This window comes from Triturus cristatus, chromosome 10 (genome assembly GCF_964204655.1).
Source record: "Triturus cristatus chromosome 10, aTriCri1.1, whole genome shotgun sequence".
Classification (NCBI taxonomy): Eukaryota; Metazoa; Chordata; class Amphibia; order Caudata; family Salamandridae; genus Triturus; species Triturus cristatus.
The window spans coordinates 901751767-901779744 of record NC_140593.1 but is presented as its reverse complement, the minus strand read 5'-3'; the positions used below and the strand labels follow the sequence as shown (position 1 = coordinate 901779744).

Sequence of the window (27978 nt, the reverse complement as noted above, 5' to 3'; positions counted from 1 at the left end):
AACACGCCCCCGAATCCGAAAACGACGCTGCCTTTTCGGTGGTGTGTGCTTGCTCTTGTTGGTAAGTAAGGCTCTTTGATGTTTCCAAGAAAGCTTCGGAAATCCGTCTCGAGGAGATCGAGGCATAACCGCGGGCGGGTCACGAGATTCTGCGCAGCCCCCCCCTCCCCCCCGTGCTTCCACAGTCCTGAATATTGCTTCCTGCTGGCATTACTGGGAGGCTGGCACAGAGGAAGCGGCAGCCGCGCGCACCCTCTGCAGAGAGGAAGCGGTTACACTCATCTGTAAAAATAGCTTTCTCACCAACTATACTCTTGAATCACAAAAAAATAACATTTCCCGCCTTGAACCTGATGTTTGGTGTGTTTTGTTGAACGTGCACACGTAAGTCTTCTGCTTGGCCTCGATCCGGGGGTGAAACCCCCGCACAGGGCGGCGTGTGATGCAGAGGTGTTTCTCGCTCGAGGAATGTCCGTGTTCTCATCCTGACCACACTGATGGAACACAGTGTGCCCGTGACTGTTGAAACCGAGAGAGGTGTCCCTTTCTTTGGTAAATCTCGATGACAGTTATTAGACCAAGTCTGATCCAAACTTTTTTTTAAAAATAAATGTGACCAGAAACACCCCAGCAGGTGTTCGAATTTCGTCTGCGCAGCACGGCGGGCAACCCCGAGATCTGCTGTGCAGGTTTGTGAAAAGAGAAGGCCGGCACCCTCGCTCTACTAGGCTCCCACTGCGCCGATACATCGAGGTGGGGGAGGGGGGAAGAGGGCCTGTCCCGCTGTGCGCCCCGCCAACCGCAGCAAACAAGCGGCAGGGCAAACTGAACTCACCTCGGGAAAACCAGCAGCCAAGCATGCTGACGAAGAACCAGCGGAGGGGAAAACACACGGACTTCTCTCCTGCCTACCTCCACATGCTTGTATTGTGGCACGGCGAGCTGGGCCCAGGCCCAGGGCGCCGTCTTTAGAGGGGCGCACGGAGCAGCCTGTATTAACAGCAGTGTCCCTCTTGACACCAATGATGCAGGCTAGACTGATTTTACTCCCTTTTACTTGCCTCAGGTGCCGTCCTACAACCCACCTACCCCTTCCCGCCCCTCCTATCTCCCTCCCCCACACATATCAACAGCGCCATTCGCACCAGCAACAACTCGGCACTAGCGTGACAAAGCTACTGCTGTGAGTGACTCAATCCCACCCTTGAGGGTCTCAAGGCGCTCTGGGATATTTTGGGAAAGTGCCGAGAAGTTTGTGCTCAGAAGTCAGTCAGTGCTTTGATGTGTGACTGAACTGTGAATTATTTTATTCACCAGCTGCAGCCATGGTGCAAATTTTCTTTCCGCCCAGGGCGCTACATTTCTTCCCGCCCAGGGTGTTATCGGAGAGCAAAGGCCGACTATGACCGTCACCGCACATTATGCCGTTCTGTGCGAAGAGCTAATAGTCAGGAAAACTTAAAAAAAGAAGCAAATGGAAAAATTGCACACCCACGCCTGACCCGTTCTGTTTCCGCGGTGCTGTCCGTGAAGTGCTGCACCGCGCTCTTCAACTTACTTTGCGGAAAAATAGCGATTCGCGAAGTAGCTGGGAGGTGTGACACGGCTTCTTAATGAACCGAAACAAGCACTCCGTGACTCGCATTGTAGGTTTAACACTCCCATTTGGCAACACAGGCTTCTGTGAGGTGCTGGGGTGAAGGAAGAGGCATAAGGAAGGAAGTGTCCTGTCAGGGGGAAGCATTGCATCCCCCGCCGACCCCCCAAACCCTCTCACACCAACACTACCGCCACCAGAGATGGAGAGGTCGGGTGGGGCTGGAGGTCCAGGCCTGGCTGCGGTTGCAGCCGAACCCTAAAATGATTTCACCAGGTGCTTATATCTGCCGATAAGATAGGGTCAGTGCTCCTACACCTGAGAACACATGGTGTTAACACACCGGATCATTCATGACGGGGTGGAGTGGAGTTCCACATGGGAGTTCCGCCCCCTCCTGCCCCCCCCCCCCCCCCCCCCTCTTGTAAGGAGGGCCCATGAGTCTGGCTGGGCGATGCCCTTATAGAACCATCTCTATACAGATCCCCTCCACCTTCCGTCAAGTGAAAACTCCAGGCCATGTCCTGTGTGCAGCCAAGGCTAGACCCACGCCAGAATTTCAGTACATCCCACTGAGATACATGTACATAAAGGGAATCTACATGAGATTCGTTGGTTGCCCTGAAAATCTGACATGGATCCACCATTGTGGGTCCAGCCTGAGCATCACATTAAGGCCCTGGGTGAAGGCATCGGGTGACTCGCCTCCTCTTTCAATATGTTCTTCATTCATATTTCATTATTTCTGATACCTCAATATTAAGTTTCTTAAGACTGGCAGATACCAGAAAAAACTTTTTAGGAAGGAGAGTTTAGTTATACAATTCCTGAAAACAATGTGAACAAGCATTTACAATGCAATGGTCTCGGCATTGGTAAAGTTAGAGCTACTGGCATTGCTCATGACAATGCCGTTTCTTTAAATGTTTAAAAAAAAAAAAACATAAACAAAAATAATGTCATGAGCAATGCCAATAGCTCTAACTTTACCAATGCCGTGACCATTGCATTGTAAATGCTTGTTTGTCCCATGTCAGCAGACTGCATCATTTGACTAGTCTTTTGGGATTCATTATCATTATCAATTTTGCTTTATTCGATAATTACTATCATAAAAGCTTTCATACAATACGGTCAATATTATATAAGTCAAATTTGTGTAATAGTTAAAAAGGATAAATATTTAAGAGTACATGGTATAACAACAATAAAAGGAAATAGCAATTCATAAAAGTTCCCTTTAAAAACAAATTACTATAATCAACAAGGGGTCTCAAAATCACAGTTCATTCCTTTAGACCTCTTACACTAGAAAGTGGGTTCAAAATTTAATCGATAGCAACATTGGCTAATTTTGTGGCTTTGGAAATGGCTTTCGTGCGAATGATCCAAGCCCGACCCAAAAATGTGGCAACACCGCACACAATTACTGGTCTAGACGCATCTGATCTCAAGATGCGTAGTGCAACTAGATGGTTCCTTGTTCCTAGCTGAACACAAATAGGTTTAAGCCATTTATTCCTGGCCTGCTGATAAGCCGGGCATGCAAATAGGCAATGAGCTATTGTTTCGTGGGGAGCTTCGCAACACGGGCAACTAGGAGAGAGATTTTTAGCTGGATCCCTCTGAGCAACTGAAACATTGAGATACAGTGACCCAAACCGGAAAAGTATATACAGCTTTCTATCCATAGGGACTCGAATGAAGTCAAGATAGGGTTCCAGATGGCCAACATGTTTAAACAGTAAAAAGTCTTCTGAGAGTTTCCCATGCCTCGGATAGGATAGATGACGCTGGAGTATCCAGTTCCAGTAGATCTTTTTTAACTCCGCCTTGGAGGGCTGGGCTTGGTTCCTCCATGCGTCAGCTAAACCCAACGAGACTAGGAGTTCCTTCAGTTCGGTGAGCCATTTTACCCTTTTGCCCATATCCAGAGAAATCAGTTCACTGAGATCTGCCGCGTAATGTAATAGTTCCGGGGTGGATCTTAATCTTGCCCAGTATAAGAGGGGGCGTAGTCTAATCGTGTCACTCACCCTGCGCCTCCCAGTATCGAGGAATAAGGGGGTTAATGGAGTGCATTGGGGGACAGAGAGGATATCTCTTAAAAACTTATTCTCTGACTTTTGAATTTCAGCTATTTTTTCAAACCCCCAAAGTTCTGCTCCATAGGTTGCCGCGCTAACTGCCTTACCCTCATAAACAGCCAGGGCAGGGGAGACTAGTCTAGAAATAGACAGGCGCTGTTCTCTTACAATTGCCCCTGCTACCCTTTTATGATTTAGTAGCATTTTATTCAAGTGTGGTCTCCATGACAATTGGTCCGATAGCCTCATCCCCAAATAATCAAAGCAGTGAACTTGCTCAAGATGAGAGCCATTAAGGATGAGTTTCGGTCTAAATTGTTTTCCAGGGTTAAAAGCCATAAATTTTGTTTTAGAAATATTAATAATAAGGCCCCTTTGAGTACAGAACTCCTGGAAACGGGAGAGTAGTAATTGAAGACCCATGGGGGATTTGGAGATCAAGAGAGTATCGTCAGCAAAGAGAAGTGTAGCTATTTTTTCCCCTGCCAGGGCTGGTGCATCAGCTTGAATGTGGCTCAAAAAATCCACCACACCATTCACATAAAGCGAGAAGAGTGTGGGAGCCAAAACACAGCCCTGGCGGACCCCTCTCTTTACTGGGATACTCTCAGTAGTCTGCCCTTGATCTCCCCATCTAATTCTTGCGGAGGTACCGTCATGGAGGCGAACTAAAAGGGATCAAATATAGGGGGGTATGCCCATTTCCTGCAAGACGGCCCACAACTTAGCGTGTGGAACTAGATCAAATGCCGTCTTGAGATCGATGAAAGCAAGATATAAGCTCCCCTTTGCAATAACAACCACTTTCCAGTATAATAATAATAGACGGAAGACTTGGTCTATGGTACTAGTAGCTTTCCTGAAACCCACTTGACATTTAGATAAGATTCCCCCTTCCTCCATCCAAAGGTGAATTCTATTAAGGAGAGTACGTCCTACCACTTTTTGCATACAGTCTACAAGGCTAATAGGCCTGTAGTTGGCAGGGACTTGGCGGTCACCTTTCTTAAAAATAGGAATAACTTCGGCTTGTTTCCAGGATGGGGGGACTTCACCACCTTCTAACAAGCTATTAATCAGGTGTTGGATATATTTAGCCCAACCGCCTGGTTCCAAACGGAACAAATCACCTGGGATGCCATCAGGTCCTGCGGCTTTAGCTGGAACAATGCTATTAATAGCACTTAAAACCTCCTCCCAACTAAAAGCAATTATATGGTCCGGATTGAGTAAATATTGATTAACCCTACTAGACACTCGCTCTCCCTCTACGTCAACGGCATATAAGTTTGCAAAGTGGTCCCACCAATTCTGGCTGTCTATAGGGTTTGGGATTGGGACAGTGCCTGCCCTTCTTTTAATGCTAATTAGTGACCAGAAGTAGGCAGAATTTCTCTTAGAAGCCGCTATTTTCAGCTCATCCCAGTGGTCCTCTTCCCAAGCACGCTTAGCTAATGTCAAGGATGAGTTATAATCTTTCCTTGCTAATTTGACCCTGATGTTATTTTTCTCCTTGACCGCAGCTATTAGTGCTTTTCTTTTCTCTTTACAGAGATCTGTGAACCAAGGGTTAAGGGTGTTTTTTCCAGATCTCCTTTTTCCTAAGCTAGTGCTACCAAGAAATTGTTCCGCAATCAAGGAAATAGTTTCCTGGTGAATTATAGGGATCTTGCCTCTCGTCTGGATCGAGGCCATGGCTTCCTCAAGATCTCTAGTTTTTTCGGTCAATATTAAAGATATAGAGGAGATCTTCTTTTTGTCTGCTAGTACTCTAGGCCACCTTAACCGCCTGCCACAATTGGAAGGTACTACCTCTTTGGAAAGAAGGGGGTCAGCATCACATACAGATGCTATTGTCAGCGAAGCAGCCCAACGGTTCTGCAAGGTTAGGGATAAAGGATTGTGATCGCTGTCTACTGTAAAACTAACCTCCATATCGACTAGACTTTCCCAGAGACATAGATACAGCAGAATATAATCAATACGGGAAGGACATGTCAGCTTGTTAAAAGTGTTTGCCCCCTTAAGGTCTGACAAGGTTCTTCCGTTAACGGCTCTTAAGCCGTATTCCAGTGTGAGGGCGTTAACCTGCATGACAATCTCCGTCCATTTTTTAATTTGGGCCAAGGAAAGAGGAGGCACTCCCCATCTAATGTCTTCTCCATCTAAGTTCAGGGGGTCCTCGGAACCCAAGGGCTCGAATGTACAATTGAAGTCCCCGCATATGATGGTTTTTGAGGAGGGAGGGCAGTGTGCTAAGAGGAGTTCTAATTCACTCAAGATGGTCGAAGACCTGCCACTCACTGTTCCCCTGATGTAGACATTAAAGAGGTTAATTGATTCACCTTTTTTTGGGGCCTTGATAGATAGCCACAAGATGTCATGATTATTACTTTTTTTAGAAGTAATAGACCATCCCAGATCGAGGTTAATCCATATTAGGAGTCCACCTGAGGGTCTACCCTTGCCACTAGAGATTGCAGGGATAAAATAGGTGGCAAACCCTGAGATCAAGAGCGCTTCCATGCTCCATGTCTCCTGAAAAACACAGACGTCATGCGTGCTCACAAACTCAACCGGAATATTCATATTTTTCTTAAGGCCTGCTATATTCCAGGACAGTATTTTTTAATTCATTCGTCGCGGATAAGCTAGCAGGATTGAGTGGAATGGGTGGTTGGGCATGTAATGTCTGGGAAGATGGGAATTTAGAATTAAGTAAGGGGAAGGAGCCCTGGACAGTAGAACTTGAACTAATTGTGTTCTCATCTAAATGGGGCATAGGGAGTCAATCATTTTTATCAAGGGAGGATAAGAGGTATAGTATTAGGAGAAGTCACTGTCCATCGCCTGAACTGAATTCTAGAATGGTCTGGGGAAGAGGTTCTATATTCCAGTGCAACCAGATTCTCAACCAATAAGGCATCCACCAAGGTTAGCTCAATCGTATCAAAGTTAGAATCTGGGATAGAACATCTCTTAGCCTTCACAATGTCCTCCCTAATAATTGAACGACACCCTCGTACATGGCGGATCCAATGGATTAATTTATTAATTAGTGAGTCGCTAGACTCATAAGAGCCTAGGGAGGATATCTTTGGAACATTAGTCATGAAAATAATGTTAGGTGATCTCTGGCCAGGGGCCATTAGGTCTCGGTCCACAGGGGGTCTAGGTGTCTCAATTAGCCCTAAATGCGATGTTCTGGGCGTAGGGCCCTGTTGGTGACCTCCTCTCCAGCTGGGGAAGGTAATACGATCTTTACGAATGGTCTTGGGAGCTACCTCCTCCCCCCTAGGGAACTGCTTCCAAGTCTCAACCCCTGCTAGAGTGTTGTTCAAATTACCCCCACCAGTAGGGGCAAGGTCATTTCCATTTGTAGATATAGGACCGTCCACAATGTGATGGAAGTTTTCTGAATATTTGTGTTGGGTACGATCCAAGAGGTCCTTTAATAGTCCCCTAATACCCATGACCTCCCCTCTAAGCTCCATAATGACCCTTTCTAATTCTCCAATTGTATGGGAACAATTACAACTACAACAGTGTCCCGGACTAGAATGGTTCTGACCGGGCACAAAAGGGGTAACATCATGGTTAACACTTATTGGGGCTAGAGGGGCAAATCTATTAGAGCAGATTACATTTGGGATCGGTTCACAACTGCTCTCGCCCTCGACCTGAGCGTCTCCCTTGTTGCTTTCATTTAAGTCTACAGACACATAAGAATCCCCCGCTGTCCGCTTTACCCCTCTTTTCTTATGTTTAAGGAATAACTCGGGTATCACTAGGCTCTTGGGAGGGGATACAGCGACTTTTTTGGTGGCTTCCTCTGGGTTGGGACTGGGGGCATTTTCTAAGATACTCTCGCACTCTTCAATAACAGTATCAATTCTGTCCATCACACGATTGGCAGCAGCACCTTTAGCCGATATCTTTAACCTCTTTTTCTTACTTTGGATAGAGGTAGAAGTATTGTGGGCAACCATCCCCTCCATGGCTTTCCTCTTCCCCATCAGTCCTGATTAAGACCCCCCTACAGTACCTTGACCAAACACTTAATCAACAAATAATACTCTGTGATGGGCTAGTAACAATGCTTACTCTGAACAACCGGACACAACTATAGGGACAACTCAGGGAGAGCCAGATAATAAATAGTGGTCAAGGGGTACCTCTACCAGACAATAGCGAAATAGTCCTGGCCCAGCCCTGCCTCAGTCTGCCTCAGACGGCCTCAGACGGCCCGCCCGGCGCCCGCCCGCGCGCATCCCGCGTTGCGGGAGGCGCGAGCTGTATTTCAACAATCCCCGGTCACAGGGGGCGGGATCCCTGTCACGGGTCCAGTCCTTCAGCCTTCTGGGACACGTAGTTATGTCCACTCGCCTCCACTGAATGCCCCTGGTCCAACGAAGCGTCTCCCCCAATTCACCACTGGTGTCTTAACCTTCAGGTGGGATTCAATAATCTTAATTTCTTCATCGAGTGCTAACATTTTTCCTAAAGTTTTCGAGTTGCCTGAACGACTTTCCTCCACAATTCAATACACATTAAATGCCTCTAGTGATTCAGTACATTCGGATTATTGATCTACTGACCCGGGGCAGCTAATCATTTATCCTGAGCATGTACATCATGGTGCATCTTTCTTAGTCTTGTTCCTTGCACATGTTCAAGCTGTAGCTCTTTACATCCAAGTCTCCACTGTCTCTCTTTCCACTTTAGAAACCCAATTTATTAACATGTTAGTGACTGTCTTCTTTCCCCAAACATAGTTTGTTTCACTTATTCCTCTGCCCCTCTGTATTGTTAACCATATTTTCAGTCATAATTGCATAAATCCTTCGTCACAATGAGGTTGCTTTTTTGCCTCCTCCCTTATTGGTCCTCAGCCTAATCTGTATTCTGACGTACGTGTCCCTTCTTTAACCCACAATTTGAAGCACCTAACTCTAACATACACCTCTATTTCACAAACATAGTTTGATTGAGAGCACATCTGGTATTCATTCTTCTTGCTCTTAATTCATTGGTTTATTCCTTTGTGGTAGCAGAATGACAGAAAACGATCTTGTGCAGTGCTTTGTGGTTTATTTGCTAGGATTAAAGAGCAGAAAAGGGACAAGTTGGTGTTTAACACCATTGCAACCAAGGTATAGCTTGTCATTCTCTGTAAGTTCATGGTTTTCAGTTATAGAATTTGGATATTTATAATGGGGATGCTGCATCAGTTTCACAAAGGCTCCTCTGCCCTATGAATTGCAGCATATGTTTACACAAATATCTTTCTCACAAATGGCACAACTGCCTGTATGGATGATCATGGCTGCACTTTTTCATTGATTGTCCCCATGTGTTTATACCTATTTAGGATGTAACTAATTGGTCTATTAACTGTCCTTTTTCATGCTAACCTTGGTTGACAGAACATTATTTTTTATAGTGCTTGAAAAAATGCATTTGCCGCCAAGGCAACTGTGTTGGCGTGCTTAATGTTTAAATGATTATTTGTGATATAGAACACAGATCGTGTTGGTTGGGTGTGCCTGAATAGACTGGCACATAACTCCAAAATCTTGTCGCTTCCATGTGTCAGTAGAACATCAGAAGATTTGTCGATAAATAGAATACCTTAGGGTTTTGAAACTCTACAAGTCACCCCAAGTTTTAAGAATAATCCACCACTTAGAGAACGGCAGAGAGAGTACCTCATAAGGTAGCCAGAGTCGTCTTCAACACTATCATTCTATTTGTTTTTTACCCCAACCAGCTCAGGCTTTTTGTTTTTACTGAAACATTTTTCAAATGTTTTTGCAGTTTTTGCACGTTTTCTCTCTTTCCTCTCTTATAAATTGTTTGCTTCCTTTACAAGGGAGTGTGAATTCTGTCATTTTATTTTGTTTATGAATATTAACATTCTAAAGCTGTAGAATAAAAAGGTATGTAGGTGTACTCAATTATTCAATCAATCCCAACACCTTATTTCTGTTAAAAATCTTTAATGCACTGTTAAAGGGACAAGAGTTAACAGTTGCGGTAGATAGAAATCTGCCAAGCGTGTAGCAATATACAGCTAGAGCAGCTGGTGCAATTTCCCACTCATGTGAAGGGGCACACATTGGACTTGGTTTTTGCTGACAAGGAGTTGGTCGTAATTAATAAGGTCATGGATCAATGCTGGACTGACCATGCTTTAGTTCTTATGTCTATTTTTTTGTCGGGAGAACTGCGTAGTGAAGATGGCCCGGTTAAGCATAAATTTGGTAGACAATGGTCTCGCTTGTTAAGGGGATCAAGTCTACCTAGACTATTGTCCACAGCTTTCTCGGTGGAGGAGACTGTGGATAAAAGTTATGTTGCCCTTAGTCAGCAAATTCTGACATCACTAGACAAATTGGTCCCTCTAAAGAGGGTGAAGAACAAACCTTTGAGAGTTAACACCTGGTTTACTAGCGATCTCAGTCAACAGAAACTTCGCTGTAAACAGGCGGAGCGTGCTTGGAGGAGAGGATATGGGGAATCGGATCGCGTGGCTTATAAGCAGGCCCTGCGGGAATATAAAGTCCACCTAAGGATGGCCAAGTTCTTGGAAGATTCCCTGGCAAAAGCCTCTAATAAATCACAGACCCTCTTCAAACTGGTAAACAGTACCAGTTACTGTAGCATCTCAGGAACTGTGTGACTCTTTGGCCTCTGCGTTTGAGGATAAAATTAAGTTAATTCTTAGTGGCCTCTCGACCTCGGGCCATTCGGCCTCGGCAAGGCTTCTTCCATTGGAATCCCCCTATTCTCCTGGTGATGAGGGGACTGAGGCTAAAGGGGAGCAACTGCAATTATCTTGCTTTCCTACCCCTTCCTTGGAGGAATTTTATACACTGGCTAATGGTGTGTCCTCGGGCTCCCCACTTGACCCTCTGTCACATAAGTTCTGGAAGGCCTTCCAGACAGTGCTGCTGCCCCCGCTGTATACCATCTGTTGCCAGTCATTGGCCACAGCCTCGGTCCCAGACAGCTGGAAGCTGGCAATAGTGACACCTTTGTTAAAAAAGGCTTCTTTGGACCCGCTATGTTCTGCTAGCTATAGGCCTATTTCGTTGTTGCCATTTCCTATAAAAATTGTAGAGAGGCTGGTCACAAGAACCTTATCTAATTTCCTAGAATCCAACTCATGTTTGGATGAAGTCCAATTTGGATTTAGGCCAGCCCACGGGACTGAGACCGCTCTGATCACCGTGCTGGATGATCTGCGAACGCGTGTCGACATGGGTAAGGCAGCATTTTTAGTACTGCTCGACATGTTGGCCGCGTTCGACACGGTGGACCATGCTGTCCTTCTGGACCGCCTTCAGAGAGCGGGTGATGCTGGTCTGGCGTTGGGATGGCTAAAATCCTATCTTGCTAATAGACAACAAGCAGTGGCACTACCACCTTTTCGCTCAGCCGTACGTCAGGTGAAGCAGGGTGTGCCACAGGGGTCTGCGATCAGCCCGATCCTTTTTAATCTTTACCTCCGACCCCTAATCAGTTTGATAAAGTCATTCGGCATTTCAGTCATCAACTACGCCGATGACACTCAACTGATTTTTTCCTTTGAGGGTAAGGAGGCGGTTTCGAGGGACACTTTTCATCAGTGTATGTCGGAAACTGCAGAATGGCTTCGGGTTAATTCGCTCCAATTTAACGGGGCAAAAACCGAGGTGCTTTATTGCTCCTTGGATCGGCCCTCTCGCCTGCTGCCAAAGGATTTCTGGCCGGCTTCTATCCTGGGCACAGTGACAGCCGCCGAGTCGGCCCGTAATCTGGGGGTCATGTTTGAACCTAGCTTGCAGCTTGATGCCTCTGTAAATAAGACCACAGCAACGTGTATGGGCTTACTTCGAGCCCTACGTAAAATCTTGCAGCTGCTTCCCTTGGGAGCTCGAGCAGAGGTGGTGCGCAGTACTATTCTCAGTAGACTAGACTACTGCAACGCACTGCTTCTGGGGGCTCCCAAGTCTCTGGTATCTAGGTTGCAGAGGATCCAAAACATGGCAGCCAAATTGGCCCTGGCTCGTTCACGCTCTGCGTCATCTTCGGCAGCATTATTCGAGCTCCACTGGCTGCCTGTTCAGCAGCGGATTCTTTTCAAGCCCGCATGCATTGTTTTTAGGGCGATGCATGGGCTGGGACCCTTGCCGCTCCAAAACCTTTTTTCCTGGTATCCGGCTGCTAGACCTTTAAGATCCTCCTCGGCGTTTCTGATAAAAGTTCCTAAATTCAACAGAGCGAGGATGGGCGGCCGCGCTTTTAGCTTTGCAGCCGCTAAGGTGTGGAATTCCCTCCCTCTGTCGCTAAGGAGTAAGCAAGATCTAACTTCCTTTAAAAGAGATTTGAAGACCTATCTCTTTCCAAGAGCAATGTAGTGTGTTAGATCTGATGATTTGTTGAAGGTCAAGCGCCAGGATACCCTTGGGGTGGCAGTCGCGCTCAACAAGAACGTAATAATAATAATAATAATAATAAAGATAGGGATGGTAGTAGACCGAAATATGGAAACTGTGAAGCGATACCTGTTCTTATTTGCAAACCATAAGATGTCTTAATGATGGCATGCAATCTCATCATATTTAAAAAGTGACCGTATTTACCTTATGTTGCTAACTGCTGATGTTAATAAAGAAATGATTTAAAAACATCACAAACAATTGTAGCCAAGATGAAAAATAATACATTAGTAATTGCATTTATTTCAAATCCTTTCATTGGAATTTTCTTTGAGAGTTAAACATAAGCATGACATATGTAACATCTGTCAATTAAGAAACATGAAAGAAAATAACAAGCAGCCCAGAGTTAAAAATCTCACATGTCGGTTACAGCTTCTTCACTAGGTCTGTGGCAAACCAGCTTTTAAACTCAGCACAATCACTACATGTTGCAAACAGTCAATTTCTTGTGAAAGTCCGTTAACCCTCATAGGAGAGTAATCTGAAAAGGAAACTTACACATACTTAAGAAAAAGAGAAAGAAAAATTAACAAAACTATGATGTCATGGTGCAAATCATAAGACTGTGGACAGGAGGATGTGAATGCCGTGATCATCGCCTGGGTGGCTTGAGCACGGCCTTGTGCTCCTATAACTGCAGAGTGGTTAGATATGGAATAAGTTGAGGACCCTATGGCGTGGGGCACAGGCCGTCGGTGGGAGCCCCTCCGAAAGGTAGTTCACCAATGGAGACCAAACATAGTCGAAGCCTTTTCTGGTGCCGTCAACAATGTCAGCCATGTGCTCCAGCACCCTCCATAGCCTCGCATGCCATTGGGTAAGAGATGGTGCGTCTTGTTTTTTCCGTGCAGCCGCCACTGCCATTTTTGCTGCCCCCCAACAGAGCCTCATGATAGATCTATCACTCTGTGTTTGGCGTTTCAAGGAAGGAGCTCGTAACCCCAACATCGTGTGTTCCAGAGAGCTGGGGATCGGATAACCCAGGATAAGTATGATTTGGGATAGGATTTCCTTCCAGAAAGGCTGTATAGAGGGACAATCCCACCAGATGTGCTGGAAGTCGCCTAGTATGCCGCAACCCCGCCAGCACCTGTCTGAAGCGGTAGGAAAAATCTTATGGAGTTTCTGAGGGTAGAGATACCAATCGTACATAAGCCTATAATGCGCTTCCCGTAGGAACATGGAACGATTGTATTTCACTATATCCCTGTTGACACGTTCCCATTGTTTGGCTTCCAAGGAGGAATCCATGAGTGCCTCCCAGAAGCGCTTAAAGCGCGGGGTCGATCTAGGGCTCAGGGTTTGTATAAGAGCATATAGGAAGGACATATATCCCTTGGAGGTGGACCCAGACTGGGCATATTTCTCAATGGGGAGCAGAGCCCTGGTAGCAGCCAGCCTCGTCGGGGGTTGCTGAACCCAATGTTTCAGCTGTAAGTAATGATATTCTTCTTTGGTGGACAGTGCGAATTGTATCTTGCATTCTTGGAAGGTAAGGAGTTTCCCTTTGTCAAATAGATGAGAAATCATGTGGCACCCTCCAAGCCTCAAAAGGTCCCTCTTTAAGTGTGTTACATTTAATGTTAACATCAGTGTGAAGGGCCAGGTCTTGATAGAATAAAATTTGTGAGAGAATGAAAATACCTAGTTTAATTGACACAGACTAATCATTGTTCGATGTCACAATATAATCGAAAACCAAAAAATGTAAACAAATAAAGCAACATTACTAAAAATAAATTATAACCACTAATTCTCAATTGATTTTATATATATATATATATATATATATATATATATATATATATACTTGTCGAAAACCGCTTGGTTAATCCTGCCGCGTCTCCAGATCAAAGGGCGCGTCGTCTTGTCAGACCAACCCCGCAAGGTCCGTAATGAATTTCCACAAATTCCCTCAAGAAGGATTGACGACGCCGTGTCTTGTGCTGCAAATTAATTTTATTTGTCAGCTGCTGGACGCGTTTCGCCTGACCTGCAGGCTTGCTCACCAACATTTTAAATAAAGTTTTTTCACCAATTTAAATGTGCTCTAAACAAAACGGAAGTCACATGATGGACTACAAAAACAGTACAATGGAAAAAAGACTCGTAGTTTTTTTGCAATCGAAATAATTATACATTGCTTTTCTCTGCACACTCGATATTTCAAACATCAATCATTTGTTTATGTTAGTACATTGTAGATCATTTTAAATCTTATAAATATTCTAATTCCGCCCCAGTGGGCTTTGCACCTCGAAAGTTTCTGTATTGAAACCAATCAACATAATTACTGTTGCTCATGCCTGAAAATCAATGTTTGGTGTATAACACTTGAAAATTGCATTTCATTTACTGAACATGTGTTCTTTGCTTTTTATATTGTATTGAATAAAGCCCTAGTGGGCAAAAGTAAATGCATTTATCCACAGTCTTTTTATATACTTGCAATAGTATGTGACTTTCCTCTAATACAAATTAACCGTGCTCAAATAATAAAAAATGGTTAAAAACGAAGAAAAGGAGTGATGCATTTTTAATATCTATTCTATTTACAGATGTGTGTATAAATCTTCTTCCACATTCAAACCTGCGGGGGTTTTGCAGTTTAATTTTATTATGTATTTAGATTCCATCTTCCTCAACTGCTTCTCCCGGTTTCCCCCTCTCTCATTAGGTTTCACAGCATCTATTACATAATAGGTTAGGCCCGTTATGTTTTTTTGGTGGTATCGTTCAAAGTGACGTGCCACAGGGTACGTTCTGTCTCCATTTTTGACTGCTCTTAGATGTTGCAACACTCTCTTATGGACTGGTAAGATCGTACTGCCCACGTACCTCAGTCCACACGGACACTGAAGCACGTAGACAGCATGGTCTGTCTTGCAGGTATAATGACCTCTGATTTTGAATTCCTTGCTTGCTAAATTTGATGTATATTTAGTGGTGTTGATCCCGTGGATGCAAGCTTTGCATTTTGTGCATTTGACAAAGCCTTCTTTTTTGTTTAACCACATTTTAGATGATTTACTTGGCATCTTTTTCATTACATTACTAACTAACATGTCTTTGAAGCTTCTTGCTTTTCTGAATGTTAGTTGAGGCCTTCTCTGGACAATTTTACCCAGCACCGGATCATTTTTGATCAGATGCCAGTGCTTGGATAAAATGTTTCTCACCTGTGTGTGCTGTGTGTTAAACGTGGTTATCATCCTGCATATATTCACATTTAGAGTTTCTTTTTCCTTTTTCGTGTTGCTTGTCTTGAATAAAATATCTTCTCTGGTTCTTTTTTTAGCTTTCATAATGGCTGAGTCTATACACTGATCTGGGTACCCTCTCGCCTGAAAACGTGTATGTAAAATTTTCAACTCTGCATCACAGTTGTTTTTGTTGCTACAATTACGAATTGTCCTGAGGCTTTCCCCATAGGGAATACTCTTAATTAAATTCTGGGGATGAAAACTTTTGGCATGTAGCAACGTGTTGCCTGCCGTAGGTTTACGGTACAACACTGTTTCTACTTTGCCCTTATCAATGTAGATGGTAAGATCCAGAAAATTGACTATAGTGTCACTGATGTCACTAGTAAATTTTAAGTTCAGGTCATTGATTTGTAACTGCGCAACAAAGTTTGTTGCAGAGTCTCTGGAGCCAGTAAAATTCTGGGCACACACCCAGATGTTAATGGAAATGACAGCTTTTTGCCTAAAAAATAATTACTTTCTTTTCAACGGTGAACTATACCACCAGGTATGTGGCACAGCGATGGGCACCTGCTTCGCCCCCAGCTTTGCTAATTTGCATATGGGCTGGTGGGAGGAGCAGGTGATCCAAAAAATGTACCCGGAAATTTGGCAAGACAATGTAATGCACTGGAGCAGATTCATTGATGATTTGTTCATCGTATGGAAAGGCTCCAGAGACTCTGCAACAAACTTTGTTGCGCAGTTACAAATCAATGACCTGAACTTAAAATTTACTAGTGACATCAGTGACACTATAGTCAATTTTCTGGATCTTACCATCTACATTGATAAGGGCAAAGTAGAAACAGTGTTGTACCGTAAACCTACGGCAGGCAACACGTTGCTACATGCCAAAAGTTTTCATCCCCAGAATTTAATTAAGAGTATTCCCTATGGGGAAAGCCTCAGGACAATTCGTAATTGTAGCAACAAAAACAACTGTGATGCAGAGTTGAAAATTTTACATACACGTTTTCAGGCGAGAGGGTACCCAGATCAGTGTATAGACTCAGCCATTATGAAAGCTAAAAAAAGAACCAGAGAAGATATTTTATTCAAGACAAGCAACACGAAAAAGGAAAAAGAAACTCTAAATGTGAATATATGCAGGATGATAACCACGTTTAACACACAGCACACACAGGTGAGAAACATTTTATCCAAGCACTGGCATCTGATCAAAAATGATCCGGTGCTGGGTAAAATTGTCCAGAGAAGGCCTCAACTAACATTCAGAAAAGCAAGAAGCTTCAAAGACATGTTAGTTAGTAATGTAATGAAAAAGATGCCAAGTAAATCATCTAAAATGTGGTTAAACAAAAAAGAAGGCTTTGTCAAAAGCACAAAATGCAAAGCTTGCATCCACGGGATCAACACCACTAAATATACATCAAATTTAGCAAGCAAGGAATTCAAAATCAGAGGTCATTATACCTGCAAGACAGACCATGCTGTCTACGTGCTTCAGTGTCCGTGTGGACTGAGGTACGTGGGCAGTACGATCTTACCAGTCCATAAGAGAGTGTTGCAACATCTAAGAGCAGTCAAAAATGGAGACAGAACGTACCCTGTGGCACGTCACTTTGAACGATACCACCAAAAAAACATAACGGGCCTAACCTATTATGTAATAGATGCTGTGAAACCTAATGAGAGAGGGGGAAACCGGGAGAAGCAGTTGAGGAAGATGGAATCTAAATACATAATAAAATTAAACTGCAAAACCCCCGCAGGTTTGAATGTGGAAGAAGATTTATACACACATCTGTAAATAGAATAGATATTAAAAATGCATCACTCCTTTTCTTCGTTTTTAACCATTTTTTATTATTTGAGCACGGTTAATTTGTATTAGAGGAAAGTCACATACTATTGCAAGTATATAAAAAGACTGTGGATAAATGCATTTACTTTTGCCCACTAGGGCTTTATTCAATACAATATAAAAAGCAAAGAACACATGTTCAGTAAATGAAATGCAATTTTCAAGTGTTATACACCAAACATTGATTTTCAGGCATGAGCAACAGTAATTATGTTGATTGGTTTCAATACAGAAACTTTCGAGGTGCAAAGCCCACTGGGGCGGAATTAGAATATTTATAAGATTTAAAATGATCTACAATGTACTAACATAAACAAATGATTGATGTTTGAAATATCGAGTGTGCAGAGAAAAGCAATGTATAATTATTTCGATTGCAAAAAAACTACGAGTCTTTTTTCCATTGTACTGTTTTTGTAGTCCATCATGTGACTTCCGTTTTGTTTAGAGCACATTTAAATTGGTGAAAAAACTTTATTTAAAATGTTGGTGAGCAAGCCTGCAGGTCAGGCGAAACGCGTCCAGCAGCTGACAAATAAAATTAATTTGCAGCACAAGACACGGCGTCGTCAATCCTTCTTGAGGGAATTTGTGGAAATATATATATATATATATATATATTAACGAGCTTATAAAGCGCATGGTTACACTAAGGACAGTGTGTCCCCGCGCTGCGATGAGGCAGCAGGAGCAGGTACTGAGGTCTATCCAGGAGGGAACAGGAAAGTCTTAAGTTTCTTCCTAAAAATGCCTTCACAGGGCTCCAATCGAAGGCATACTGGAAGTTTGTTCCAGAATTGGGCCGCCAGAATTCGAAAAGAGCGGTCCCCCATCCTGGCTCTCTTAACCATAGGGATACTAACCAAACCCAGCCCCTCAGACCTGAGGCGGCGGGTGGGAGTGTAGGGGGTGAGGAGGTTCCGCAAATAGACTGGAGAGGTCCCATGCATAATGCGGTGGCACACACATAGTGCCTTAAAACGAACACGTTCCCGGATTGGGAGCCAGTGTAAGGAGGTAAGAGCCGGTTTAGAGGGGGCTCTGCTCGGACGCTTCAGGACTAATCGGGCCGCTGCGTTCTGCACGCATTGGAGTCTCTGTATACACCTCTCTGTAGCACCCAAATAGAGGACATTCCCATAATCAAGACGGGAGGTCACGAGTGCATGAACCAGGGTCTTCCTGGCAGCAGCGGGCAATATGTCCAAAGTCTTTCTAAGTCCCTTTAGAACTCCGAAACATGTGCCCACAACCCGTCTGGTATGGTAATCAAACGAGAGGTGGGCATCCATCCAGACCCCAAGGTTTTTTGCCTGGGCACAGGGAACAGGAGTAGGGCCCAAATGCTGCAGCCACCACGCAGACGACCAGACAGAAGGAGCTTTTCCCACCACCAGTACCTCAGTCTTATTGCCATTAAGTTTTAAACAGTTTGTGTCCATCCAGGCTGCAAGTTCTTGGAGGCATGCCACCAAGTTGGAAGCCGCCGATAGTTGATCCTGAGTCAGGGACACAACCAACTGGGTGTCATCGGCGTATGATACCACTCCAATCCCAAAACCTTCAGCAATCTCGGCTAAGGGAGCCACATACAGATTAAAAAGGGTGGGGCTCAGAATTGAGCCCTGAGGGACCCCCTGCTGCAGTGCCATCACCTTAGAGTAGAACTTACCCTGCCTCACCTGGAAGCTGCGATTATCCAAAAAAGAGGTGAGCCAGCCTAAGGCCCTCCCAGACACATTATACTTTAATAGAGTAATTTTCAGTCACCTATTAACATTCATATCCTCAACGATGTTGTAAAAATATTGAAAGTGAATGGGTGATTAGTGGGGTATTCAACCACAAAGCAGCATGTGTTTTTTTTTTTTTTAACAAATCTTTTTATTAAATAAAAAATAAAACAAAATTATACAACACAAACCAATACACAGATTAAATAAAGCAGTCTTTAAAATATGCAATACTCATTAAATAAGAGAATGGTCAAAAACAAATCATAACAATGAAGCTCATCATACCAGGGGACATGACATGGTCTCATGTAATAACGAAAGTCCGGTGATCAAGGAATTACAATGATTCATTATCGAAAACAAATGGAGGAGCATCACCAAAGGGGACACATAGCCAACCTCTACTTTCATTCCAGGGGGCCCATATTTTCATCCATTTACCTGGGCAACTTCTGTTTTCATATAACGCTCTTTCTGCCTGCATACACCAATCCATATCGGACTCCCAATCAGTGCATCTCAATTCCACCCCTCGTCTCCACGTTCTAGCTATGTTCAGTTTAGCCACCATGCAACCCAGTGATACCCACAATCGCTCGGTTCTAGACAAATCAGTGGCATCCCAAATATTCAAAAGACATAACCTCAGAGTAGCTTCAATTGCCTTATGGCAGATCTTGGACATAGTCGGGATGACCTCGCCCCAATACGTCTGAAGGGATGGACAGTCCCACCATTGATGCAAATAGGTACCTACTTGGCCACAACCACGGGGGCACGTTGGATATCCTAGTAAGCCCATTTTGACCAATGCGGAGCTCGTGCAATAAACCCTGTGGAGTACTTTGAGTTGAATTAATCTAAACCAGGAACGTATCGCCACCTCCCGAGGCGATGCTAGGGCCTCCCTCCAATCCTCATCAGTAATCTCACCCACATCCTCCCTCCACTTTAAAGCAGCATTGTTGATCACCCAATACACGTTAGAGAAATTGAATATTTCCTCTAAGAAGATTGGTAAAAATGACCACAACAAAAAAAGAAATGCATGAAGAGGTGCACTGCTGCCCCATCACATGGACAGATTGGTATTGACTGTGCCTCTGTCCTGCCCAGCAGAAAGGAAAGCAACTCCAGAAATAGGCCAAATCGAAATCTAATCTAGAGATTTCTCTTCCTAGCATTGGATATCCAATCAATATATTGCTCAGGACCGGTGTCAGACATCAAGGGTACAAATGCCTTCACTATTGGATTTAATAACTCAGACTATTCCGGATTGAACTGTAAAAAAGACTTAAAAATGTATAATACTTTAATTTTATCTTCTAAATAGTCTGTGTCCAACTCCTGATGAATGAAACAAGTTGTGGTCGATTGAGGTGGACCTAAGATTCTGCGAAACCTTCTATTCTCTTATGTCTGTAGAAAATTCGCCATTTAATAACCCCACAAACAATCACCATAAGGAGCTGATGGAAAGTCTATTACCCGATATACTTTAAGAATAGAAAAAATATGCATGCCCCCTCGTGACCAAGCAAAACTTGATATCCAAGCATTTTACCTTGGTAAAATCGTTAGTTTTATGAAAAAGCAAAGATATCCAATGTAATTTAACAACAAATTGGACCCCCAAATAAGCAAAAAAAATGCATCCCATCTCTTGCGGGAGCAGCCCACGACCTCTTGGGTCAACGTGCCACTCTCCCATCTACTGCGATAGCTCACTGGTTTTTGTGACTCTGCCATAGTCCTCAATTTCATTATATCATACCTGCTGTTCTGTTTACTGCCTAATTTGTTTTCTGCTGCATTGCATTTTGTTTATCACTGCATTTCGGTTGTTTCTCTGTTGCATTCCCCCTGCTCCCATTGTTTTTCCAGCTCCCTGCCCTCCCGCTTTCTGTCTCCCTGGCAGCCCCTTGCAGGATTACTTCTGGAGGCTGCAGGATGGGTGTGCAGCAGATGCGTGCAGCGGGCACGCCAAAGGCACACCTGTCTGTGTCTGTATGCTCCAGGACCGCTCCCAGCGCCATTAACCCTGGTTCTTCCACCCCACGTAGCTTTACCCCCACAGACCTCAGAGCCCTGGATGCCGGGCGCATCAACAACAGCAACTGCTGCCGCACATCTCCAGCCGCCACCAGAGGACCATTCTCCTACCAGCGCTGTCACTTCACCTGCAACACCTAAGCAACTAAAACCACCAGAGACACCGCAAACAGGACTGCGCCTACCACGCTGACTGAGATGGCCGCGGCACAACTCCAGTGCATTCTGCTCAAAGCACGATCGTTCGGCAAACGCACCACAGAGATCAGGGACACAATCTCATCCTGGGCTTCATCTTACCCGCAGATACCTGGCTGAACTCCGCAACGGACATCACCATTGCCACCCACAAAGGCTACAAGATAACACACTGGGACCAAACCAACAAACACGGAGGTGGAATTGCCATCATCTACAAGGGCACCATCCGCTGCACGACCTATTCAGAAGACTCGACCCAGATTATGGAGCATCTCTACTTCACACAGTCGGAAAAAGCACCATCAGAGGCACCCTCGCCTACAGACCATCAGAACCACGCCCCAGCTTCTGCAATGCCATCTCTGACCTCATTAGCCAGATAGCCATAGACTCCGAGAACTACATCTTCTTAGGGGATCTGAACTTCCACCGTGATGACCCCAGCGACACCAACACAACCAACCTCCTGGAAAGCAACTTGTCATCGACCCTACCCCCACCGATGAACACACGCTCAACCCCATTTTCACGTCCCGCGATAGTAAAGTACAACCACATCTCACCGCTCACCTGGACTGACTACAGCATCCACCCTGCATCCCAGTTCCACGCACAGAAACTGGAAAAAGACATCAGAAGACCAGTGTAACAATACTTTCAACTCCCACCTCCCAAATACAACTTCCAACCCAGAACTGGCTGCAAAGAAGTTCTCCCAGTGGATCACAGAATGCACCGACACAATTACTCCCGCCAAGCCAGCCAAATTCAAGAGGCCTGGCAGAAGAGCCAGCTGGTTAACTGAGGAGCTGAAATCCACCAAATGTAACTGCTGGCAACTAGAAAGGAAGGGGCGCATAAGCAAAGAGCCAGAAGACCATACCACCTTCAAGACAGCACTCAGCCAGTCCACCTCCTCCTGAAAGAAACCAAGAAGAACGCCCTAGCAGACCGTATAGAAGACAGCTTAAACAATAGCAAGGAACTCTTCGCCATCGTGAAAGAGCTCTGTAAACCGAAGCCACCGAGAACGACATTGGCTCCTCCCAAGAACTGTGTGACACCCTGGCAGACTTCTTCCAGGACAAGATTGCAGTCATATACGAAAACTTCAATCCCTTGCTACCAACCACATCCGCCTGGTCACTCACACGAACACAAGCCCCATGCACCTACTCACACATTGGGACCCTCTCACCCCTCAAGCCACAGTCTTCATCATGTACTTCATGCACTTGGGAGCACCCACTGACCCCTGTCCTCACCACATCTTCAACCTCAGGAGCAAGACGATCCGCACCGAGCTCATGAAAGTCCTGACCACCTCCATCACCTTGGCCTCCTTCCCTTAGGACTGGAAACTACTGAAGTGAGGCCCCTCCTGATAAAACATCCACTGACCAAGCAGAACCTAAAAACTACTGGCCCATCTCCCTGGTTCCCTTTCCAACAAAGGTTCTTGAGAAGGCAATCAACCAGCAACTCATCGAACACCTGGAACACAACAACCTCCTGCCCCCTGACAATCCAGATTCCAAGCCAACCATAGCACCGAGACTGCTCTGATCGCAGCCACCGACGACATCAGGGCACTCCTGGGCCGCAGCAAAATGCCAGCCCTCATCCCCCTGGACCTGTCGGCCACCTTCAGTACAGTCTCCCATCACATCTTGATCAGCGGACTCCACCACATCGGAATCCAGGGAGACGCCCTTAAATGGATCGCCTTGTATCTCAAAAGAAGAATCCAGAGAGGTCTTCCACAGTTCACCTCGAATCTGCGGCATTCTCTAAGGATCGTCATTCAGCCCCACTCTTTTCAACACCGTTAGATTGCACAGACTCCATATCTTCTCCTACGCTGACAAAACCCAGCTCATCCTCTCTGTCAGAAGACCCCGCCTCCATCAGAGCCACCTTCCAAAGATATATGATGAATATTGCCGACTGGATGAAGGAGAACTGTCTGAAGCTCAACACTGACAAGACGGAAGTCCTCATTTTTGGGAACCGCACCTGAGCATGGAAAGGCGCATGGTGGCTTGCTGAACTCAGCCAATCCCTCCCACCCCTACAGACCATGCCCGCAAACTTAGCATTATTTTGGACTCTAAGCTATCTATGAAGAAACAGATAAATGCTGTCTCATTCACCTGCTTCTACACCCTATGCATGCTCCGCAAGATCTTCAAGTGGCTCCCAGTCAACACCAGAAGGACAGACGCACAGGCCCTCGCCTCCAGCAGGCTGGACTACAGGAACACACACTGTAGGATTCACTGCACGCATCCTGAACAGACTACACAAAATACAAAACTCAGTGAAAGACTCGTACTCGACCTCCACAGACGGACCATAGCACCCTCCACCTCAAGACGCTACACTGGCTCCAGAATCAGAAGAGATGCCAGTTCAAGATGTTGACCCACACATACAAAGCTCTGCAAAACGAAGTACCAGCATACATCGACAAATTCATGTCCTTCCACCAACCAACCAGACATCTATGATCCCGTGCACTCTTCCTCGCAGCCATACCCCCGATCCGCCAAGGCAACAGCAGAGGACGCTCCTTCTCACACCTGGTGACCAAAGCCTGGACGGACCTTACCCTACACCTCAGGACCGCCTCATCCCTCTGGCAATTCAGTTAAGGACTCAAGACCTAGCTGTTCAAATGAACAAGATCACCACGTAGCAGCTAGCAACTCGGGTGCCATGATTTGCCACTCTTTATAAATCCTCGATTGATAGCGGTACCATTTATCCTGCAAGGTCTAATTTCTATGCTCTTTACACCCAAGACATTATCTTTGATTTGGAAATAGCGTTTTACAGTCCTATTCCTTCCATGAATGAAGCCCATGCCGACACTAAGCATTCCAAGCCAATAGGTGTTAAGACCTTGTCATCGATATACAGCAGAAAGGAGCAACTTGGGGAATTGGATACCACCACAGCTAGATTTTTTCCCAAGCCATTTATGTGGAGGGAGCACAAAAACGGAACCATAAACACACTGCAGGCAGACCCCACCCCCTTAATAACGAGAAACACCTGGTACATTCACCTTTCATGACATAAGGTACCCCAGACTGCAGACTAGAGTGCAGTCTGTGTAGCAATAAGGCACACCAGGCTCACCCCTGTTTTTAACATTATCATCCAAAGCTTTGGAATGTTGATGAGCAAATACGGTAGACAGGTTTATAAAAGCCAGAAAAAGTATTTTGTTGTTGATTTTTACATACTTTGTCGCAAGTTAGTAAAGGATGAGGCATTGCTTCCTAGTATCAAACCCTGTATGAAATCCAGATTACACTCTGGACGGGACACCTGATTAATCTGCCCATTCGTGCATTGTATCAAGCAGAATCCTATTTAAGTACTTTTGTGAGGTATTCAATAGAGATACTGGGCTGTAACAGCTTAGGATTGAGCAATCTCCATGTTTAAAAAATAGACATTATAGTTGAACCTCAAGAAGCAGTGATAGCATTCTATCTGCAAACAGCATTTAATATGTTAGCAAAGAGCCCATAATGGTACATTCTACCTGTAGATATCCAGTACCTTATCTGGGCCTGGGCTCATTCTATACTTTTCTTTCATGCAGTGTTATTTCCAATGGGATACATGAACCTGCACCAGCAAATTAATCAAGTATTGTAATATTTCCTTGTTGGCAGTTTAAATACAGACTGCTAAAACGGATGAACCAGTTGTTTTCCATTATTCCCATAACTAGGGCCATCTCTGGTTGTTCCCCTGCCACCTATTTCCAGAAATGTCAACTGTCCATGTCTCTTTACAGGCTTCAGCCAGACTTCCCTTATTTTGCTATGCAAGCCTTTGTTGGCAGTCTCAGTTTCCTTCCTATGTACAAGTCTGTTTTTGCCCGTTAGCTCAGGATGGCCTAAATTAAGAAACCTAAGTCTCTTCTTTCTTTTCTGCAATGTGTGTTAAACCACGTTGATTACTTGTGCTTAACCGCTTGCACATCATGAAATCAGCAACACCTTTGTTCAGAGCAATTGTCTTCCTCTATCCCGGTTAACCTGCACACTAACCTGCACCTCCTTCAAGCTCGTTTCTGTTTCCGCCCCGTCCAAGACCCGCTTCCGTCTCCAGGTGCGACGCATTCAACACAGCAGTGCGAGGGAGCTGTTAACAAACGCTGGAGAACGCCGAACGGCGACCAACGCCGGAGAAGTGCTTCTGACGGCCTGTGTATCGGAGCGTAAGCGTACCGGGGGCCCAAGAGAAGAGCTTTGGTTGTGTAGGGCACGGAGGGGCTGGGTGAAGGGGGAATCAACAAGAAGTCCGCGCAGCCCATGTACCTACGCGCCGAGGGACTGAAATCCGACACTGCCTCGGATCGGAAAGATGTAAGGTGGTGCTGCAGCTTTTTAGTGAGCAGAACATTTTATTTCGCGTATGTTATATAAAGGACAGCAGGAGAGCAGCTGAAAACCAGCAGAGCTGTGTAAAGTAGGAGACTGTATTGGAAAAGATATACAAGCACAGGCGATAAGGGGCTGGAAAAGTGTGCAGGGGAAAACCGTGGAATAGAGGTAAGTGCTGAATAAACAGTTATTTTATGCTGGAACAATCTGTAGTGGTTTAAAGATTTAAAAGTCATTCTTTAAGGTTCAAATTAACCTACATTTAATTATAGCCCTAAAATACATAACCTAATCTAAATTTAGTGTTGGAAAAGAGACTGAGTACCCCTCAGAGGAAGCCTGTACCAAACGAGTCAGAAACCCTGGGAATCTTAACCCAGCTGGGGGAGAGTAAAAGTTAAAGTCAGAGGAAAGAAATGGCACCGGTAAAAGTACCGTCCAAAGCGAGAGCTCGTAAGACCACAAAAACCGGGAAAAAGACTGAGAAGGATATTGTGGAGAACCCTGTAGAGTCTGGGGAAGAAAATAGTCAACACTAAAAGGGGGGTGGCAAGCGACCCAATCGAAAGGAAAAAGCGACGGACAAGAAATGCACAATCCCTGACCCTAACCCCTAAGCCAGTAAATCAAAAAGCAGCAAAAGGTGGCGCATCAGTATCTAATTCAATCAAAGATTTCCTTGGAAGACATTTTAAGGGAAAGGACGTGATGGAGAAGGAGTCAAGGGACATGGAGCATTCAACCTCTGGAATAGTAGGCAAAGAAGATTTAATTTCCATAAACCAGATTGTACTTAATTTATCTGAGGCTTCCTTAAACCCACGGCTGCCTTCTTCACCGAAATTGACTCAGTGGTCTTTTGAACGGGAAACAGAGGACAAAGGCGAAGAAATAACTATTTGCAGTATTGAGCTAAGCTTAAAAGAATTAAATGATTCGATGACCCATCCAAATGAGAAGAGGGGAGATGACTATTCTCTTGGTATAGAGAATGATCTATCGTGCTCCCCACTGTGTGGGCTTGAGGTTACAGGAACTTCAAGTACCTCCATGCTTGAGGTTATGTGGGTCCTGCAAAAAACCCTACAAGGCCTACTAGAGGTCTCAGTATTGAATAATGACCTATTAAAAATACAAGGAGAGCAGTCTAAGGCTATGCTGGGTGAGCTGACTCAGATTAGAGGTTTAATGCCCGCCTTTGCGAGCCTGATTGATGGAGTCCAGGAGGATATAGGCAGTAAAAAGAAGGAGGAAGTAGGGTTGAGCGCCCCAATCTTAAAGAATGAGGAACCCTCAGTATATATATCTCATCATCCAATGATTGTAAAGAAATGGGGTGAAAGGAGACACTATGCAAGCGGAATCCCGAGATTAGGAGCGGGTGAGGTAGCCCGTACTAAAAGATACCTAACCAATCTCCACGTAAGAAATAAGAGAAAAAAGGATGGAGGAAAGAAAGAATATAAAGGTAAAGAAAGGGAAAAAATGCAAAATTTAAAATCGAAGAAAGCAAAGATTCAGGTAGAAGATAAAAGAAACCATACAAAGTTAGAAAAACCAAAGGAAGGTAAAAGTGACCCAGTATTAACATCGAGGGGGACGGAGATGAAAGAAGGGAAAAGGATAAAAGGGAGATTGATGATGCAGAGGGGACCAGGAAACCTAAATGGTAGCCAGGTACCCAAAGGGAAAGAGAAGGAAGAATATAAGATAAAGGAAAAAGAACCCAGAATTAAGGGAGATTTGTATGGTACAGGGCAAGAGTGCTCCCCAGACTTATGGATATTTTTAGAACCATATAGGGATGTTAAAGGTGGGAAAAGGGTTGGGAAGCTAAATCCTCTAAACTGATCCCAACTTCTTTTCTCAATGGCCAAATGCGTAAGTCTCAGTAGTATTGGCACAGAGGATCTCAAAGAAGTGGGGTTTGTCACAAGTAGTAATGGGGGAGAGGTGACTAAAGTTCTCTTTCACTCAGCCATGGTGAAAAATGCTGTAGAAAAAGCCAAAACTGAGCTGCAAAGGGAGGGAATTAGGCTGGTAAGAAAGAAGGAATTACAGGGACAGTACTTTTTGACGAAGCATGCGGGCCTAGGCCTACGACAGGTAAGATTAATTAACACAAATTGGAATAGGAAGGAGGATCTTGCAATAACGATAACAGAGAGCGGATCCGCGAGTTATGAAACAGACCTATTAATTGGAAATAGATTTAATCATCTAGCATCCCCAGATTTTAGGCCGGATGATGAGGAGGGTTTCCTGAGTGAAACTGATTAGGAACATGGGACGTCACACAGCCTATCAGCCATTTCATGGAACATAAATGGTCTTAAG

General features: G+C 44.7%; 1 protein-coding gene across 3 annotated transcripts in view; it reads left to right on the top strand.

Annotated features, from left to right (window-relative positions):
* The window catches only part of LOC146796210 (uncharacterized), a 126254-nt gene that overhangs the window by 43324 nt on the left and 54952 nt on the right, over positions 1-27978 (top strand). The window lies entirely within an intron of this gene.